At 41.0% G+C, this 15,700-nt stretch overlaps 1 long non-coding RNA gene across 1 annotated transcript; it reads right to left on the reverse strand.

Annotated features, from left to right (window-relative positions):
• Positions 1-2,586: 2,586 nt before the first annotated feature.
• LOC105937936 lies at positions 2,587-3,292 on the reverse strand. Its single transcript, XR_001166978.3, has 3 exons — positions 3,209-3,292; positions 2,722-2,804; positions 2,587-2,613 (listed from the first exon to the last, which is right to left on the reverse strand). It is a non-coding gene; the product is annotated as an uncharacterized LOC105937936 (long non-coding RNA).
• Positions 3,293-15,700: the final 12,408 nt, after the last annotated feature.

Genomic DNA, 15,700 nt, shown 5'->3' on the forward strand with positions numbered 1-15,700 from the left:
TTCATGTTAACTTTCAAAGTAGATATTATCTATCATAAGTTACTGGAGCCCACACAGAAAATGTAATAGGCTATGTGCACAAGATGACGCCCGCTAACTTCCGGCTAAGCGTGGTGATGGCATCAAATTCCGGTTGTAATAGAACTATTTTTTGTCAGCGAGACTACTTGCTAAAATGTCTAGTTTGACAGATGTTTGACCTGGTTTAGTTCTGTTTTAGACCATTTTCGTCCTTGTTTAGTTAGCTTAGGGGATTTTCCACAAACTAATTTAGTTGTGAAATTATTAAATGTGAACATAATAAACGTTCCCCTGTCTCGTGTTCACTGCCCCCTGGTGACTGAATTGAGAATTGTGCTTATTTCATTGTTCCCCTTGTGAAGTTTGTTACTTGTTTGTAAAGGCCACAAATAAAATACTTTATAAAACCAATACTTCTTAATTACTGATTATATTAAAACACTGTTTTGGGGAAATTTATATTAATAAACAAACTGGAATACTCAAACAACAAACTTTTATTGTCCTGTTTAAATTCTTAGCATCATTTTTCTTACATTTTGTTACTGTTTCACCGTGTCCCGTCTACGGTGAAGCACCCTCGGTGGACCCAGTTCGTTTTACCCAGTCAGGCGACCCCCACTTACTTATTACCTTGAATGTAGGACGCATAAAACAGACAAGTATGCTTTTAGTTATATTTTATCTACGTAAAGACAGAGAAATAGTTACAGTCACACCAGCGCTGATGGGCCCCTGATCGGCATTGAGTGCTCATCACACAAACATTATGTAGGGATCTCGGGACACACCCATACAAGGGCGGTACACATCCAAACTGTGACATCAGCAGGGAAACTGTGTCACCTCCGGGGTGGTATCTGATAGATATGTGCCAATCTTTTGGGTCAGTGCCATCTAAGTGTGCCATGCAGTTCTGGGATAAACAGCTCGTTCCACTTGACCTTGTTGATATCCTAACAATTTGCAAGATACCTAAGCAAAACATGGGTTTTTAAAAAGCTCTTAAAAGCTACTTAATCCACAACATGGCATATAGTGGTAAGATGTAAGAACAGAATTAACTAAATAGGACAATAGAAAATTAGTGTACAACACCATTACTAAGCCATACATAAAATAACAAAATACATGGTAACAAGCTCAGACAACCAGACAAACCAAAATTAGTTTGACAACCTTGACATTTTGGAATCTACACTTTTTTTAAATAGCGACAATCCACATAACTCTTAGTATTGAGACATTTTATCTCCAACAAACCAAATGTTGGCCTCTCAGTCGGGTCAAAAACAACACCATTTGGAGAAGAGCCCAACCATGGAGCATAAGGGTGAATGACGAACCCACAGGGCCAAAAGTTGGTGTTTTTGATCCTGCAGTATTCCTGGATAGCTGATGGTTCAAGAGCTAGGCCCCTTTTCATGGCGGCTGTGGCTGTTGTTCCCTTCTTGATGCGCTGCGCTAAGCTCAAAGCAGAAGTGGCCCCTTTCACATGACAGACTTCCCGGAATCGAGAATAATACAGGGCCTCCTGACATTATGCCATTGAACTGTTGCTCTCTGCTCCCTGGTGGCAACTTCAATTTGACGGGACTGTTCCAGCGTTGTCGCAAGACATTCCAGTTCAAGTTGTTGCTGTTGGCTGCAGACAAACTGGACACAGGTGGGCTCGAGATGGTGGTGGTCAAGAGGCAGTGACGGCGGTGGAGGGGCATCCACATGGCAAATTATTACCCGACTGACTGGTACTGGATGTTAAAAAGCGAACGGACTGTCTTCCTGGACTTTACCAAAGGCTGAATCAACTAAAGGGACATCAGCACCAGTGTTGGCAACTCAGTGACTTTGTCGCTATATTTAGTGACTTTTCAGACCCACAGTCAGAGCCACAGCATGTTTACCCTCAGCGTCCAGACTGCAAATGAAGCGCGCATGCGCCGGGATTGACGGCGCAGGTTGATCATAAATAACTGAATTTGAAATATTTTATCCTAAATAAATAACCGCATTTGATTCACACAGCCACATGTGCGTGTTCTACCGTGATTTGTACACTCCTTGGTGGACCACAAGGGGAAAAAAAAAACGTTAAAAAAAAGTAGATTTTTTTTTTTTGTAACTCCGCCATAGTGTCTCTTCATTTTGCCGGTCTCAAACCCGGGTAAAGGAGGAGGGTTAGTATTGTAATAAAATAAACATTAATAAAAAATAAAAATAAAATAAATAAAAAATAATAATAATAAATAAACATTAATGGACAGAAAAAAGTAGCTCTCTATATATTCTGAGTGTTTTTACTCACTTTTTGTCTCTAACGACGTTATTTCTCCCACAGCGTCAACAATATGCACATCACATCATGTGGCAGATTATGCAAATTAGGTGATGACGTCATTCAGCGACTTCTAGCGACTTTTAGCACAGCCAATAGCTACTTTCCTTACTGAAGAGTTGGCAACACTGATCAGCACTGATTGCCATCATAGTAATGAGAGGTGCAAGGTCTGCTGAAAGTCCTGATACACCTCTGCTACTCTGAGAACATCAGGGTCTGGTGTGTCTCCTCGCACTACCTTGTAACGTTTGCTCCTTCAAAAAAACAAAACAAAAACAAGACATCCAATTAATACATGTTACTCAAAATAGGTATTCAAACAACATATTCAGTTACTTCAACCTTACATTTAGAATAATTACCTTACACCATTTCCGACTGTGCGCTGCTGTTTTGGTGTTGCAGATATAAAAACCATGTCACGCATGCGGCCTGGTTTAAAACCCTGTAAAACAATTAAATAAAATGCTTAAAAATAATAACATTGATGATAACACACAGAAAAGGTACAAACCCAGGAAAGCTCCATCAACCTTCACAGAGTTCAGAGAGCACGTGTTCTTTTTTTTAACACTTACGGTTTTTGTAAAAAATTTGGTTGAATAAAGGGTTGTGTTTGAATCCATTTATCTAAAAATAGTTCATTAAGCAACAACATAAAATGGCCAGGGCCAGGGCTGACGTTTTTTTTTTATAATAATCTATATTGATCAATGTGATCTCTATTTTATGGGTCAGCAAGAATCTGTTGTCCAGACAATATGACTATATGACGTTACAGCTTACTATCTTGTTTTAAATAGAATTGGAGGGTGTGTTATACAAAGTATTTTCATGTGATTCACTTACCATGGTCCATGGTTTGTGCCAGATCTGTTCCGTTTCAGTACAGCTTAGTACTGGTGGCACTGCAGTGAAATTCAGAGCAGTGTGCAGTCTGGTGAAGTAATGCAACACTGTGATTGCACAGCACTGTACCAGCTACACAGGAACACCCAACTTCGGCGATCTCTACCGGGGAGCAGTCTTCAAATGTAATCTAAATAAAAAACAAACTGTCGAACTATGCAATGATTATGTCATAATTTTCTAGCAAGCAGAAAGTGCCAACAAGTGGAAAAAAGACTGGAAGAAAGTGCAGGACATAAATGTGTTTTTTTTAAACCCTAGCCGATTTATGCTCACGTCTGTTCTTAATAAAGATGAATGAATGCACTTTGGGTTTAGCCTCGTGAGACTATCCTGATCTCGAGAGCTTTCAAGGTTTCACTCGCAGATCAGTCTGGCTACTTTCCGTTAAAGAAAATTTGGAGCCTTTCACCAAACGAACGTCCAATCAGCGTTGGCTTTGAGGCGGGTTGAAGTGTGACGCAACGTGAAGCGCGACAGTTCAGTCTAAAGAACATGGCGGCTTAAGCCGATGAAACTAGCGTTAGCGTGGCTATCGAGCAAGTTTTATCGGAATTACAGAGTATTTCTTTGCTGAGCTAACGAGCCTTTACCTGCAGCAGCAAGAGTAGCTTGGCTTGTAGTTGTGTTTTCGTCGTCGCTCGTAATAGAGCGACGACGAACCTGATTGGTTTATTTGGCCCGTCTATCACCAACATAGGCCAATCAGCTAACCAGTATTTTCGCCCCTTCCCAAAATTACTTCAACGGAAGGTTTCCAGATGGATATGCGGAGCAAATCTATCTGGCGGAGTCAGGTAACTTTGGGTTGACGTCCCAATTCTTTTTTTTTTTTTTTACTATTTGCAAAGATACAAAGAAAACTTGCAGTTGTCTACAGAGTAAGAACTACCTCTGCAGCACAATGCACTTTTGGTGATCAGTTTTTAATCCAATTTCAAGCTTTTTTATGCATCGCAAAGCGTCTAAAACCACAACTTTGAGCAGGTTTATACGAACGAATGTGAAGTCATCACATCAGTGACTTTGGTAGGCACCATGCATATTTATAATAAGTAATAGTACAATAAATAAACTTTGTTTACGAAAATGAATGCTTCCCTGGCGTCATAACTTAAATAAGATGCACATTTCTGAACATATTTGCCAACCAAACACACGCAACATAAACAACAGACATCGCTCACATAGGAAACTGCACTGTGTTCCAGTCTTTAAATTAAGTAAAAAAAACAACAAAAGAGCAGAATGAACAGGCCTAGGAACTGGACTTTAGCATTAACAGAGTCATATATATTTGAACTTACAATATAACAAAAATCTGTAGTCGTAGCTTCTGGGGCTCTCGTGTAGCTAAGCTAACGCTAAAGTTAGCAACTTAGCGCTACTACTCCAACACACAACAGCTATAAATACTTACAACTTACGCTGGACAGGAGTTACATGAGACCCCCAAAATATAGTCCTCTTAGCATAAAACAGATCACTTTATGTGATTTCACCCTACACTGAGTTCATGAGGCTTATCATTTTTGCGCATGAATCTGTAACAGACCGCCCTGACGCTAACGTTAACATTAGCTCAGCAGTGACGGACTGGTACATTACTTACCTTCAAAGTTGTCAATGTAATTCGACACATAAAAGTTGAAGCCTTTCTCTTTTTTACTCCGTGGAGCAGATGATAAGGTTCGTATAAACTGGAGGACGTCGTTAATTGTTATTTTTGGAAGGTCCTGCAGGCAGTGTGTATAACGTCATTGCTTGCCGTGGGTGAACAGCCTAACCGGAAGTATAGTCCCTTACCCCTTTCAGTTAGCGGAAGTTGCGTAGCAACATCGTGCACATAGCCTATTAAGACCTTCAAAGAACCCAGTACATATATCCTACTAAAAAGTGTTATGTAAGATAAGATAACATTAGCTAATCCTTCATTTATCCCACAACGGGGACATTTATAGCATTAAAATAACAGGCAGGTGCACAGAACACAGACAAAATTACATAAGGATTGAAATATATAAGAGGTGGGTTAGGAAAAAAACACTATGAACATAACAGTATTATTATTATTATTTAATTGTAATAATAAAATAAAAATCACAAAACCCGAAAGGTCAACAGTTTCATGATACATCAAGCTTAGGAACTGGCTAATATACAGCAGGTCAAAAAAGGCCATATTTTTGCTGCAGTGCTTGCTGTCCGCTGATAAAGAAAAGATCAACTAGTGCACTTAAAGGCATACTATGCAACATTTTTCAGTTAATTAATGTGTTCCATACCGTTTTGGATGATTAAATGAGTCATTTCAGGTCAAACAAAGGTTTTCTCTGCCGCCCTGGGGGTCTGTGGGGGAAATACCGCACTTGCAATTGCAAGAGCTTACAGCCCGCACACACAGAAGTCTCGCTTTACGGCGAGAACTCCGTGTTTTTGACCCTGCCATTCACTATATGCACGCGCGAAAGCAACAACAAAGAACCGCGTGTTAACGTCAAATAAACATGCAAGCATATCGAGTTTTATTATTATTATTATTATTATTATTTATTTTATTTTTTTTATGTTGGCGAGACGCTACCGCGGCGGCTGCGGCTTGGCGAGGCGGCGGCCGCGGCTTGGCGAGGCGGTGGCGGTAGCGTCTCGCCAACATAAAAAAAATAATTATAATAATAATAATAAAACTGGCGAGGCGGCGGCGGCGGGCGCGGCTTGGCGAGGCGGCAGCGGCGGCGGCGGCCGGCCGCCTCGCCAAGATAGCGCTGCGGGAAGCTTCATACCTTCACTGTGTTAGTCATTGTTTGTACTGCCGTTTTTTCCACTTTTCGTTGCGTTCGCCTGTCTGCTAAGCTCAAAACAACCGCGCCTGACTTGATGGAGAAACCAGAACAGCTGAGCATCTTTACGACAGTGCACTTTTACTTTCGCCCTCTGGGGGGAGCCTCGCTGGAAAATCAACCCCGGTTGCATAGTATACCTTTAATTTAATAGATGGGTGTGTGTGGGGGGGGGGGGCAAAAAGACTGCGTTGTTCTGGGCCCTAGCAAAGCTGTCAGCTGGCCTGCTTGTACTAAGTGTTGTCTTGTCTACTATTTTGCCAAACATGTAAGGGACACTTATAAATTATATTTCTTTAAATGAGGGCTGACTTGTCTCCTACTTATTGGTTTGGTACTAATTAAGGAAATTAAAATGGTGTCATACTGCATCTACTAGAAATAATCCTATGACTTTAAAAAATTGTTGAAAATGGTATTGAGTCCTTGTATTGGTATTGAGTTTGACATTTTTGTATTTTAAAAAAACCTAACAGTTATAGTTTCCTTCACAGTAAAACAATTCAAAACTTGAGTCCTAGCTAGAGGAATGGAAGTTGTTTTGTTCACTTAGATTGGTAGTGTCAAGTGCTCTATATTGTATACCAGCTGTAAGCAGTCATAATGAGAGAACCTATGCAGTCCAGTTAAGATGAAGTGTCTGACAATTGAATGGGTAGTCAATGGCCTTTTTTACCACCTCTTGGTACATCCATTCAACCTCATTTCACAGCATGGACAGCTAGAGAGGCTATTCTTCAATTAGGTTAATAGGGCTGTTGGCTGTAGTTAGCTGTAAGTCCTCTCTCTAACCCTTTGGGTTTGTAGTGTTGGGGCTTACTGTAGATTAGGCAAAGCTGCAGGATAGAGAATGTGCAGTGGTTAAAAAACAGCATCATATAAAGGTGATTTGCACAGGGGTATGTAGGTTCCATGTCTTTTGTATGCTGCCACCATGGTTTCACACACTCCTCTTAGGACCGTGATAAACTGCCACAAAAATGATAATGAGCCTGGTAGCGAAAAGGCCTAATAGAAAGTGTATTCGGCACACACCATAGATGACCTCTTTAATAATCTGCAAATAAAACCATCCACTTTCTTACTTTTTTTTATTTTTATTTTTTATTTATTTATTTATAACAGGGACAATACATACAACAAGCATTACTGTACATATGAAGGTCGAATTTTCGCCTACAGTTCCATGAAAATGCACAACTATATGAGCAAAGTAACAAGTATAAGACACTTAAAGCAAATTATGAAGCTGAAGCGCCCAACACTACTCTGACCTGTTCTATGTTTCAGTGGTAGTACATGAGATCAAATAGAACCAGTCGACAGACTTGATGTTTTTATGACCTGGCCACGCTTCAGACATATAAACCTATGATATCAGTATGTTTCAGTGAACATAAAACCATCCTACAGGGGACCTCAGAGTTTGTGACCCCTACTTCCCTGGTTTATAGCATTAGCTGTAGAGTACACCTTTTCAGGAACAAAAAACACATACAGAACTACAAGGTTAGAAAGAAAACATGAAAGGGAATTAGTAATGAAAAAAACACGTCTACCAAAAAAAAAAAATAATAATAATAATAATTATAATTATAAAAAAAAGAAAAGAAATAAAAATATATATATGTATATAAATTTAAAAATAAAAAAAAGGGGGGGTGGGTGGGTGCGTGGGGGTTACAATTTTACATCGAAGCCACAAAATCAATAAATGGTTGCCATTTACAGTAGAATTTATTCAAGGTTCCAGTATTTGTATGTCTAATTTTCTCCACCTTCAGAAAGGACATGACCTCCTCCTTTATCCAATTTGTGCTGGATGGGGCTGTCGTTGATTTCCAGTTAAAGAGAAGATGGCGCCTTGCGATCAAAGAAGTAAAAGCTATCACTTCCAACTCTGTTGCGGAGTATCGACTATACTGCTCTGGGAGACCAAATATACCAGTATGAGCCAAAGTGTCAATAGCTTTTGAAAGTACAATACATACAGTGTGAAAATAAATTTGCCAGAAATTTGTGAGGGCTGAGCAGGTGAAAAACATATGAGCTAGATTGCAGGGTGAGTTTCCACATCGGTCGCAAACATCTGCCATATCTGGGAAGATCTGTGCAAGCCTAGTTTTTGAATAATGACATCTGAATATCACTTTGAACTGTATCAAAGTCAGGCGGGCACATATAGATGTTTTATGAATAGTTGTCAAAGCTGTCTCCCACCAGCGATCATCAAAAACCAGCCCCAGTTCCTCCTCCCAAGCTCTCCTAATGTTTGTAGTTGGGGAGAAATCAAATGACTGAATCGAGTTATATACCTTTGATATTAACGACCTTTGCAAGGGATTAAGTTGTACAAATTCACCCCACGATTGTTCTGGTAACAGGTAAGGGAAATTAGGAAATAAGGATTTCGCACAAGCCCTTATCTGGAAGTATCTAAATAAGTGGGAGGGTGGGAGAGCCATTTTAGAAGCCAAATCAGTGAAAGAGCAAAACAATTCTTCCCTATAGAGATCCTTGAAACATTTTAGTCCCTTATCATGCCACAGGGAGAAGGTTGGGTCGGTAAGAGCGGGTTTAAACATTGGCTTTTTTTTAAAGTGGAGTTAGGACTATGGGATCTGTAAATTTAAAATGTTTCCTAAATTGAAACCATATTCTCAAGGTATCTGCAACTATGGGGTTGTTAGTTTGGCCAAAAGGATTTAAAGAGACTGGGCCTGTAAGTAGAGCCAAAAGTGAGGCTGAGGAACATGAATCTGCTTCTAGTTGACACCAAAGTACGTCAACTGAATTAGACCAGAAAGCAATTTTAGTTATGTTAGCTGCCTAGTAATAGAATTGAAAATTTGGTAGGCAGAGACCACCATGGAACTTACAGTTCTGAAGTATTTTTTGTCTAACCCTGGGTGTTTTGCCACTCCACAAAAAGTGAGAGATAGCTGCATGTAATGATTCAAAAAAACTTCTTGGTAAAAATACAGGTAGACATATAAAAAGAAACAGAAATTTTGGCAGGATGATCATCTTAACAGTACTTATTCTCCCAATCAAAGAGAGCGGGAGGGACCCCCACTTTTGGAATTTTTAATTTCTAGGGAGAGTGGGAGGAAATTTTTTGGGTACAAAGACTTAAAAGATCGGGTTATGTTTACCCCCAAGATACCGAAAACCCGAGGGGCACATCTTAAAAGGAACATCAGATTGAGAGAGCCGCAGTGCCGAATCGTTAACAGGATAACATTCACTCTTGGCGACATTAACTTTATACCCTGAGAACTGACCGAATCTGTGAAAGAATTTGACGATAGCAGGGCAGGTTCCTATTGGGTCGGTAATGTATAAAAGTAAATCATCTGCGTACAACGATAGCCTTAGTTCTGCACGACTCTTGACAATTCCTTTAACCCTGGGAGAAGTTCTCAGAAAAATACTCAAAGGTTCTATTGCAAGAGCAAACAAGAGGGGCGACAGGGGGCAGCCCTGTCTACAACCTCTATTTAAGAAAAAGTATCCGGATCGGTTGTTGTTAGTAATAATACTAGCACAGGGCAGTGTATAAAGAAGGTGTATCCATGAAATAAAATGTTTCCCTAGTCCAAATTTAGGTAGAACAGCAAACAGGTAACTCCATTCTACCCGATCAAACGCCTTTTCAGCATCGATTGACATGACAACCTCGGGCGTGGCCGTTGTCTCCCTGGAATAAACAACATTTAACAAGGTACGAACATTGTAATAAAGTTGACGCCCCTTTATGAAGCCAGTCTGCTCCTTGGAGATAATTGATGGGAGAACTCGGTCGAGTCTCTGGGCCAGAGCTTTTGCGAGAATTTTTGTGTCCACATTCATTAAAGAAATTGGCCTATAGGAAGTACAGAGGTCAGGATCCTTGTCCTTCTTTAAGAGAACACTGATAGAAGCCTGTTTTAGGGAGGGAGGAAGTGAATCGACTGATAAGGACTCAACATAGACAGAATGAAGTAATGGGATAAGTTTGGCTTGGAAAGCTTTAAAAAATTCAACAGGGAACCCGTCGGGTCCTGGAGCTTTGTTGTTTTGCATGTTTTTTAAGGCAGCGTTTAACTCCTGAACAGTAAGATCAGCTTCAAGATGGTCAGTCAGTTCTGAGTTCAATGAAGGAAACTGAAGCTCATCCAGAAACATATGCATATCAGTCAAATCAGGTGGGAGTTCACATTTATATAGTGACTCAAAGAAAGATGAAAAAACCAAATTAATAACCTGCATGTCCTCCTGCAGGACCCCCAACCTATCTTTAATGCGAGGTATTAAACGTGACACGGCTTGACGGCGCAATTGGTGAGCTAACAATCTGCTGGACTTATCGTCATGTTCGTAGTACCTAGCACGAGAATGAAGCAAAAAGCGTTCCGCCTCATTAGTTGTGATAAGGTCCAATTCAGTTTGTAAGACCAAACGACGTTTAGAAAGACTGTCGGACGGGGTGGTTGCAAGTTGTTGGTCAACCAATTCCAAATCAGAAGTAAGCTTCTGAATATTTGACCTTCTCATTTTCCTCGCATGTGCAGCATATGAAATTATTTGACCACGTAGATATGCCTTCAAAGAATCCCACAAGAGTGCTCTAGAGATTGGTTCAGATTCAGAGTCATCAAGGTTAATGAAATCCTCCATCGCGTCCGTAATAAATTTGTGAAATTTACCATCTGATAATAGTGAAGTGTTAAATCACCATTGAGAGGGATAGTGAGGTCTGGCCGAAATCTGAAGATCGAGGGAAACAGGAGCGTGATCCGAAATAATGATTGGGTGATATGTAACATTTGATACTTTAGGCATAAGCTCAGCATCTACAAAAAAATAATCTATACGTGAAAACGTCTGGTGAACATGTGAATAAAAAGAGTACTCCCTATTGCTTGGATTACGAGATCTCCAGGGGTCAACACAACCATTATGTAGCATGAAACTATATAGGGTTTTAGCCATTGATGATTGGGTTAGAACAGGTTTAGAACGATCCAAATCGGGGTCAATAGTACAGTTCATGTCCCCCCCCAAAAATCAAAACACAATTATTTAAAGAGGGTAGAATTTCAAACAACTTGTTCATGAAACCTGGGTTGTCAAAATTAGGAGCATATACGTTATCTAGTAGGGTGGGTAACTGGAATAGAGAACCTAATACTATCAGAAACCTGCCTTCCCTGTCTGAGATAGTTTTGGTCAAAATGAAGGGTACAGATTTACCTATTAAGATGGCAACCCCTCTAGCCTTTGAACTGAAACTGGAGTGGAACACATCCGCAACCCAAGGACATTTAAGCCTGAACTGGTCTTTCTTTCTTAAGTGGGTCTCCTGTAAAAAAATAATATCAGTTTTCAAATGCTTTAAATGAGAAAACACCCTACAACGCTTGACAGCACCCCCTACACCTCGAATATTCCAGCTGATAAATCTTACATTTGAATTGTTTGTATTAGACATGTGAGATATGAGTTAACATTGAGAAGGCAGTCCGATTTTGCCCCACGCACCAGATATAGGGATGAGAAGAAAGAAAACAAACAAACAGAAAAAATAAATAAACAAAATAAATAAAAGATAAAATGTCTGAACTGCTACACCCCCCCCCCCCTCCCACATCCCACCCCGGATAGCACCTACCATTACCCCGTCCCCAAACGACGGGATACCAGTGCAAACTCCAAATGGAGTCGTGAGTCTAAAGACTAAACTTAAGGTTTTGGACCAAACAGTCATCCTCAATTCACCCCAACTCAATTGGGGCTCCTGCAAACATGTGAAAACTGAAATGCAACTTATAACAGAGCAGGTGCATAACATGTCGTCTAACTCCTCTTTGCCCTGCACGGCCCCACTTACATCGAATTAAACTATGCAGAACCGAAGTAATTCAGCTGTACAGTAGAACCAGCATTGCAAAAAGCCACTTTGAATACGCCGATGTAGAAACTTGGTTGTAACACTCGAACCCGAGATTAACTTTAAGGTGATGAAACCGGATTTATTTAGTCTTGAGTGTTTTTACGAAAGCAGATGCCTCCATAGGTGAAGTAAACTCTTTCGTGACGCCACCTCTAGTGATGCGGAGACGAGCTGGATGTAGGAGCCAAAAACCGTATATCTGGAACCTCTCTGAGCTGGCGTCGGATGTCGTTGAAGGCTGCACGGGCTTTGGCAGTCTGAGCGGTAAAATCAGGGAAAATGGAAATTGTGGAATCCCCCACCGTGACCCGCTGCTGGGTTCTGGCACGTCGTAGGATTATGGCGCAGTCTGCATAATAATCTAAACGAGCTATTATGGGACGGGGCCGCTCACCGGGCTTCGGGTTTGCTTGTAGAGATCAGCTCCGATTTAATCTGAGTCAGATTGTTAGTCAACGCCGTCTCCAATTCCGTCTTGAAAATCTCCACCATCTCTGCACGAAGCGCAGCGAGAAGTTCGGCTTTAAAGTCCGGTGAATATACGTTCCGGGCTGTGGAAACCTCTTCCGAAGGCGGTCGCCTGGTAGCCGTGTCCCGTGTTGTGTCGGTTTTAGCAGGCTGAGGCGGGGATGCAGGCAGCGGGCTAGGCCTCGCTATCATAGTGGTTGAGTTATTCGTATTTTTTGGCTTCGGAGGGATCTTAGTTTGTAGTAGAGTCGTTGCAAAATCAAGAGGATCCGTAAAGTGTACGGAAATGTCCAAATACACCTTGTAAAAAAGATAGTCTGCAGGAGCTCCCTTCCCCACGTCTTACTCCATCAGTCACAAAACTGGCCACTTTCTTACTTTTAACATTGTAGCATAATCCTAATACTTTTTGAAGCAGAAATTGTATGCTGACACTGCATAAATAATTTTTTCAGCCTACTAGGTGTGACATTTCTCAGGAATTAAGAGATAAACTCTAGAAATTATCAGACATATTAACTAACTAAAACAGCTATCTTTAATTCAATTTAATTAAATTTATTAGTAAAACTCCTATTTTAGAAAAAAATAGATCTCAATGCAACTTACAAAACAAACAGATCCTATTTTTATACTACAAAAATGATCAGTTCAATCCAATCAGATTCAAATTCAATTAAAACCGCAAGCGGTGATGATCGGCCCTCGCAGCCAAGCGCCGCTCTGGCCTATTGGCCACCGCGGGGGTTCGCGCACCGCCGGTCGCCAGCCACTGCAGAAGTTGTCACGCATTTTTCCCGCCCGTCCACCGGCCGATTCACACGAACGCGTTGGGCATCCCCCACGACTCACAAAAAATCTGGTGAAGATCGGTCGATGCAGCGAGGAGATACAGCCGTTGAATAATGAAAATGCGTTGGGCCACCGGACCGGACTAAAGCGTTCAGTGGGCCGGATTCAGCCCGCGGGCCGTACGTTTGACACCCCTGGTTTAAACATTAGTATACCAATTTAATCAAAGGTATCTTACTAGCTGGTAATCCAGCTTTATGTCAAAAGTTAACAAAACCTTTTTAGTTCTTTAAAGTTAATTGTTATTTCTGTCATGGTTTTCAGGTGACGAGCCCACATGCAGATACGATCGAGGAGGCAATGCACAGTTTTAAGATGTTTATTTTTGAAAACAGGCAGATCTACGGACGGAACTACGGGTGAGTCGGCTGGGTCAGAACGTCACGGCTGGAGAGTCTGTAAGAAAGAGGAAGTAAGAAACTCTGAAAGTAGAACCAGGAGAATTGCTAGAAGTGCGCTGCTTACCATTGGGCTGGGCGGACCTAACCGGGAAGAAGTAGCGTCGGGAGTACTCTATGATTCTACTCAGCTGGAGATAGGCGGCTAGTGGCTGAGGACGGCTGGTGTAACTGGCGAGGGATCCTGAGCGAACCTCGTCGGCAACGGTTGACAGATGGATTGACCAGAGTGAATGCAGAACCAGCAGAAACCGGGAGAGGGGATCTCAGGCCTCGCTGGGTAACATCCAGGAAGTATGAGGGGAGCGCCAGAGCAAAATCTGAGCAGGCGGTTCTGCTGGTCTGTTTCTTCGGAACGAGACGTCAAGACGGGTGAGTGCATCCAAGCACCAAAATCTGAGGCAAAACAGAGATCCAAAAATTAGTCAAAAAACGAAGAGCAAAAACTCACAAGCTGGTTTCCGAGAGTAGGGACAGAGGCCACGTCGTACCACGACTGGTTAAGGCTCTGGCGTCTTCCATCTGTCAGCACTCTGCTTAAGAAGCCAGAGGAAGCCGCCTGCAACGAGCTGCAGGTGTGGGCCACGCCTCCTCAGCCAACCAGACACACCTGAGGAATAGAGTTAGAGTAGAGCAGCACAGAGAACCCTGACAATTTCATGTGTTTAAGGGTTTCGTTTCTTGCATTAAGACAGCTTTTATGAACGTTTGACAGTTAAATTGGTGGATAGAAATACTGTAACAGTAACACTTTATCAATTGGAAATATTGCTAAAGTATTACTTTAGCAATATTCCACATGTGGCCTCTGGTAATAAAGTCAAAAATCTTGGTGCTATTTTTGACCAAGACAGGTCATTGAAATCCCATATTAAAAAGGTTTCCAAGGTTTCCTTTTTTCACCTTTTAAATTAGAAACATTCTGTCCAGGAGCAATGCTCAAAAACTAGTCTATGCATTTGTTACTTGAAGGCTGGACTATTGTAATTCTTTACTACTATAATGAAGTCCACAAAATGCAGTTTAAAGTCTTCAACTGATCCAAAATGCTGCAGAAGGAGTTCTCATGAAAATCAACAAGAGGGATCATATTTCTCCAATTTTAGCCTCCCTTGACTGGCTTACTGTTAAATCAAAAATAGAATTTAAAATTCTTCTACTAACGCTTAAAGCCCTTAATAAGAAGCCCTTAATAAGCCCTTAATCAAGCTCCATCATATATCAGAGCTCTGATAAGATAAGATAAGATAGTCTTTATTGATCTCACAATGGAGAAATTCACTCGTCACATCGGCTCATACAAGGAGCAGAGTAGGGAAGGTGCATTCAGTTATATACAGTGAATCTTCATATATATAATGGATATATGAATACCAAAAAAATACAAAAAAGGAAATAGATTACCCCTTATGTTCCTAACAGAGCACTTTGCTCTCAGACTGCAGGTCTGCTGGTGGTTACTAGAGTCTCTAAAAGTAGAATGGGAGGCAGATCCTTTAGCTATCAGGCTCCTTTCCTGTAGAACTAACTCCCAGTTTTGGTCTGTAATGCAGACACCCCGTCTACTTTTAGGACTAAGCTTAAAACTTTCCTTTTTGACAAAGCTTATAGTTAGAGTGGCTTATGTTATCCTGAGCTACCTCTATAGTTATAATATTAATTGAACTTTATTGAGTTTAGACCCCAAACAATCAACTTCACTTTCAGAAACAAGCCCAAAACAAACTGCAACCCGCAACTCACAAAATTTACAAGCGACTTTAGAAAAAAATAAGACCAAAGTCGTATAAAATAAGTGGGCTTCACAACAGTGAGCACTCTTTCCAAGTTCGTTGTATCCCTCCGCCGCTCTGATCGGGTAAACAAATATTACGGCAAATTCTACATCATAAAAAAGAAAAACCTACCAAAAATCCTCACTCTCATGTCATCTTGAAGA

The sequence above is a fragment of the Fundulus heteroclitus genome, chromosome 15 (genome assembly GCF_011125445.2).
Source record: "Fundulus heteroclitus isolate FHET01 chromosome 15, MU-UCD_Fhet_4.1, whole genome shotgun sequence".
Lineage (NCBI taxonomy): Eukaryota > Metazoa > Chordata > Actinopteri > Cyprinodontiformes > Fundulidae > Fundulus > Fundulus heteroclitus.